This window comes from Peromyscus maniculatus, chromosome 15, assembly GCF_049852395.1.
Source record: "Peromyscus maniculatus bairdii isolate BWxNUB_F1_BW_parent chromosome 15, HU_Pman_BW_mat_3.1, whole genome shotgun sequence".
In the NCBI taxonomy this organism is placed as follows: Eukaryota; Metazoa; Chordata; class Mammalia; order Rodentia; family Cricetidae; genus Peromyscus; species Peromyscus maniculatus.
This window is the reverse complement of record NC_134866.1, coordinates 6,154,558-6,159,400: the sequence shown is the minus strand read 5'-3', so window position 1 is coordinate 6,159,400 and position 4,843 is coordinate 6,154,558. Positions and strand designations below refer to the sequence as shown.

Below are 4,843 nucleotides of genomic sequence, written 5' to 3'. Positions count from 1 at the left end.
CACTCAGGCCCATGGTTCTAATCATCCTCTCTATGTGGACCTGCTGGGTAAAGCCATGAGGAACCTGAAAACGGGCTCCCACAGAAGGTCAAGCATCTTATTGTAAAACCATTTTAATTGATAAATATTGATGGCCATTAGAAAGCTGATCAATCCTTTATGCCAGGGGGTTTCATTTTGACCCAGCATTTCAGTCTATTCTAGATAGGGAACATGGGACGATGTATTCTCTTCTGGAACTGCTTCAAGCTGGCATTGGGAAATTGTTGTCAGGGCCCCCCAAAAGGCTGAAAGGTGTAGTCAAAGGCTGGGCAATGGGACATTTGTCAGAAGCATGTGGTTTTCTGACCTGGCTGTAGAGGCAGGGAATAATTACATTTGGCTGTGGTCCACAACTGCTGCTTTGATGTTTCTGCTAGCCTGCTGGAAGATAGAATAGAGACAGGAGTTAAAATTTATGAATTTATTTGGAGACTTCAGGCCTGTAGTTTTGATAATTGGAGACCAGGAGAGAAAAATGCCATCCTCAGGAATAGATGTGTGAGAAAGACTCCTGAACTGGAACAGGCATGGGACATCTGAAAGGCAGCAGTAGACTCATACCTATAGGTTTAAAATCCTGAGTTTGTGACCCAAATAGTATCAGAGTGTATTAATGTTAAAATCTGGAATTTAAAATCTTAAGTATTAGTGCTGCTACCCTGCTCTGGCATAGGAGTGTGCTGTCCCCACCCACATGAGCAGCTGTAGGGGAATGAATGCCAGGCTGTGACTGAACTTCTGCCCCACTTGCTTGAGCCTGACAGTGGCAGCTAAGAAATGCGAGGCCAGTGAGCTGGCAAGTTGGCTATATCACCGTGCATGTGGTTCTGCTGATGCCTTAGAGAGGAACATACACATCTTCGGGCCTTGCCAAGATGAGTGGCCACAGAGGAACAAATGGCAGACTGCAACTGGACCTCCCTCCACCTTGCTCAGACAGCTTGAGTGCCAGGTGCCCCAGGAAGTGGCTTTTTGCTGCCCTTAATAAAGATGGCAGTGAGGTCATATGACCTGTGCATTTTGACTGTAGTCAAGATGGTGCCTGACCATGTGACTGCCCTTATTTAAGATGGTGAATGACCACATAGCTGCCCTTATCAAATATGGCAGCTGACCACATTGGTGGTTTTTTTTTTTTTTTTTTTTTTTTTTTTTTTTTTAGACAAACTGAACAGATAAGGAACAGGTAAAGTGAAGCATTTAAAAGTTAGTCAGAAACGGGGGCTGGAGAGATGGCTCAGTGGTTAAGAGCACCAACTGCTCTTCCAGAGGTCCTGAGTTCAATTCCCAGCAACCACATGGTGGCTTACAACCATCTGTAATGAGATCTGGTGCCCTCCTCTGAATGCATAATAAATAAAATAAATCTTAAAAAAAAAAAAAAAGTTAGTCAGAAACAAGTTAATGTGTCCATTTCCCAAGCCCTGGTAACATCATCATCATCATCAGCAGCAGCAGCAGCAGCAGCAGAAAGGCAGGCTGACAGAGGTGGGAGGGGTGGGGTTCCCAGCAGTGGTGGAGCAGAAGAAGGGCCCTGCACCAAAGTCCCTCAGTTGGAACAGGAGGTCCTGGTGACAGAGTCAAGCATTAGAGAGAAGAGACTTAAAAGATACAGACAAGGATAGGAATTAGAAGCAAGGGCCAGGCAAAGAGAGTGAGCTTTGCCTGGCGGGCAATTTTGCATGTCATGGAAAGGAACCTCATTACAGGTGATGATGTAATTGCTTAGTGGAGGCTAGAGGAGCATGGGGGGTGGGTGACAGAAAGGGAGTTGGGAGGGGTAGGAGCATTTTTCCACAATGAGGGATAATGGCACAAGATAGCCAATGGATTGTCATCACAGAGGCTATGGTCCATAGAACTCAGAGGGTACAAGCTGCCTCCATATGCCATCATATATGGGTCGGGGCTGAAGGGCTATGAGCCCAAGAGAAAAGTGATACCAGGAAGCAAAATGAGACTGACTTCCAGCATCCCAGAGAGTAAGCGAGGATGGGGCACAAGCTGTATCCAGAAGCCGCCACATAGGGGTGGGAGCTGAAGGGCTATGAGCTCGAGATACATGTGGTACTGGTAGATGAAATGAGGCAAATCCTCAGTTGTGGGAAAATGGCCAGACTAGAAGGGAAGAATCTTATCCATCCAATAGGATGAAGAGTTTCCCACAGTCCTCCAGCTGGAAAGATGGTGGGTAGTACAGGGTCCCAAAAGCTCCTTACACTGCCGGTAGGCGGGAGAAAGCAGTGGGATTGCTTGGCAGTGCTGGGTGCCAATGTTATGATATATTATGTTGGGACTTCAAGGGTATCCCACACGTGCAGGGAAACATGCTGGCATGCAGGGCAGATGTAGCAGCAGACTGGCAGACAACCCACTCCGTGCAGGCATGGTGGCAGGGTGACAGGTAGGCATTCACAATCCAGATGCTATACCTGTACAGAAATGGTTAATTATAATAGAGAGGTGAAGAGAAGATAGGAAAGAGGGAGAGAAGAGAAAGAGAGAGAGAGAGAGAGAGAGAGAGAGAGAGAGAGAGAGAGAGAGGAAAAGAGAGGGGGGTCTAGGAGTGCACACCTCTTGGGAGTGGAGGGAGAGAGGGAGAAGGGGGTGGAGTTTTTCCTTAAGAAGAGGCTTCTATGTTAGGATACAAGGTGGTGCCAAGGGGTGGGCCAGAATATTAACACTAAGTGTCAGTGTTGCTGGAGCCATAGGCACTGGAACTTCAGCTTTGATACTACAAGATCAGATTTACAGGACTTTGAGATTGACAATAGATGTGGATGTAGCTACCCTAGAAAAGTCCCACCTAGAGAAGTCTCTATTCCCTTACTGAGTTAGTCCTCCAAAACAGAAGAGGACTTGATTTGTTATTTCTGCAACAGGAGAGATTATGTATGGCCTTAGGGTAACAATGATGCTTCTATGCAACCATTCTGGAGTTTTCAGGGACTCGATGGCCCTGCTTAGGAAAAGGCTCAGCCGCTCAGACCCAAGTAAACACACAGAGGCTTATATCAATTATGACCTGGATGGCCTGTGGCTCAAGCTTTTTGCTAGCTAGCTATTATGTCTTTTTTTTTTTCTTTTTTTTTTCCAAGTAAGTGATCAGCAAGAGTAATTTCTCCATTTCAGGTCAGTCCCGTAGCTATTATGTCTTAAATTAACCTATTTCTATTAATCTATGTTTTGTCATGTGTTCCATGGCTTTACCTGTCTGATGACATATTGTTTCTTGGGTGGCAGGCTGGTGTCTCCCCTGCCTCTGCTTTCTTCTTTCTGTCTCTCTCTTGGATTTCCTTTCTGGCTATAACATGACTTGCCATAGGCCAGAGCAGCTTCTTTATTAACCAATCATAGCAACACATATTCACAGCATACAAAAAGACATCCCACAGCAGATATGAATCTTTATTTAACTGGTCACCCTGGTTAACCACCCTCTTAATCATCCCTAGCTGGACCTCCAATTCTTCTTCTTTTGACCTTAACCTGTAGACCTTGTATCATTAATGCCTTAATCAAATGTATTAAGGAATGGATCTCCACAGACCCCTGATGGTTTTAAAGCAACAATAGAAACCTGTAAACCCGGAAGAACTATCTCCAGGAATTGGTCTGATGCACTGAGCATGAATGAGAGGGCCAGGCAAATATCATGACAGGCTCCTAATGACTCAGTGAAGAACTAGGACTCAGTTCCTGCCTCTCGAAACTGGACAGACAGTTTCCAAGGAATAAACAAAGGGCAACCAATCACCAACACCCCTGACGGTGAGGACAGGAGAATTGCATATATTAGGCCTGGGCCAATTCCCCTCCCCTACCCAGGTATCTAAAGGCAATAAGCAAATAAGGACAAAGCCTGGGACCTGTCCATACTTGCCCAAGGATGGAAAGTTATAGCCTTAGCCCAACCCTGCCTATCCTAACCGATTAGAAACATACTAATATGATTGTCACTTGTGTAAGCCAAACCTAGATAGAATGATCTTGCTGTCTTTAGAATTCCTTTATATGTGTACACACACACACACACACACACACACACACACACACACACACACACACACACACACACAAACCTGTAAGCTTTTTTAAGGCCATTTTGCCCTTGTGTGGGATGTGCAGCCCCAGCATACTGCCATTTTTACTCTCTAGATAACATTTACTCTCTTGCTGATTGGATATGTGGATGGTCATTTGTGGGACTTCTCCAGGACGCTAACACTGACAAAGCAAATAGGTTTCTATTTTAGGGTAAAGCACATTGTGTAATGGAATTTATTATGGAGCATGTGAAGTTACATGGAGTATGTAGACAGTAATCTCTTTGGTAGCAGCTGGGTTTCAACTATCAAGGTGTGTTAAGTTCCTACTAGAACACAGAAGAAGACTTAAACCTCTATCGAAGTGTGTTGCCACTTTTATTAGATTGGAAGGCTGGCCCCAATTATTTTACAGCTAAAAATTAGCAAGAAACCAGTAAGCGAGGCTCTGTGGTTTTCCTCATTAACCAACATATGGGGAGACATCAGTCCTTTGACTGCATACAAAACCAGATAATAGGCTTTGGTGACAAGTAAATCTGTGCCAGCACAAAGCAGGACACGTCTGTGTTATCACGGCCATTGTAGGAAGCAGTGCTGGCTTCGATACTAAATTCCATGCTTATAATTGAAGTTCTTCTTTGAAAATTATCTCTGCTGAAGTCCCCTCAGCCTCCATTATGACTCAAGGAATCCAGTGTCAGCACCTACAACCTCTTCTTATGTTCAGGATCTTATGGCAGCAGCCCAGATTA

The 4,843-nt window shown here is 44.9% G+C and overlaps 1 non-coding gene across 1 annotated transcript; it reads right to left on the bottom strand.

The window, feature by feature from the left end:
* Positions 1-3,141: 3,141 nt before the first annotated feature.
* On the bottom strand, positions 3,142-3,209 carry LOC121823031 (small nucleolar RNA SNORD2). Its single transcript, XR_006064325.1, has one exon. It is a non-coding gene; the product is annotated as a small nucleolar RNA SNORD2 (small nucleolar RNA).
* Between the last annotated feature and the right edge of the window lie 1,634 nt (positions 3,210-4,843).